The sequence below is a fragment of the Microtus ochrogaster genome, unplaced genomic scaffold, assembly GCF_000317375.1.
Source record: "Microtus ochrogaster isolate Prairie Vole_2 unplaced genomic scaffold, MicOch1.0 UNK45, whole genome shotgun sequence".
NCBI lineage: Eukaryota > Metazoa > Chordata > Mammalia > Rodentia > Cricetidae > Microtus > Microtus ochrogaster.
Genome location: NW_004949143.1, coordinates 1 through 467, shown reverse-complemented (window position 1 = coordinate 467; position 467 = coordinate 1).

The window sequence follows — 467 nt, the reverse complement described above, 5'->3', positions numbered from 1 at the left end:
AAGGGAGAAGGGGGAAGAAGAGAGAGAGGCAGGGAGAAAGGGAGGGAGGGAGGAGGGAAGGAAGGAGGGAGGGAGGGAGGGGGGAGTCTCTGCAGATGTCATGGTAGGCAGTAAAATAATCCACGAAGAGGTGAGAATGAAAATTTGGTTCAGATTGTTATGTAAACCTGGATCAATCTTCGGGGAGTCTGGTGGTAGGCAGGTTTGTTACCAGTATATTTATACACAGTATAATCAGGGGGGAAATCTCCTGGAGTAGTACATTCCATGGTACATGAGGAAGCACAATTACATCGAAACTCAGTTCAGGTTACATGTCATGTCTTCCAAAAAGATGAGTTCTGGAGACAGGCTACCTGTGCTATCTTAAGACCTAAGGAAGGATCTGGCCTCGTGTTGGTCATACATATAGCATAGAGGCTGTAGAGACGGCTCGGTGTTTAAGAGCACTTGTTGCTCTTCCAGAA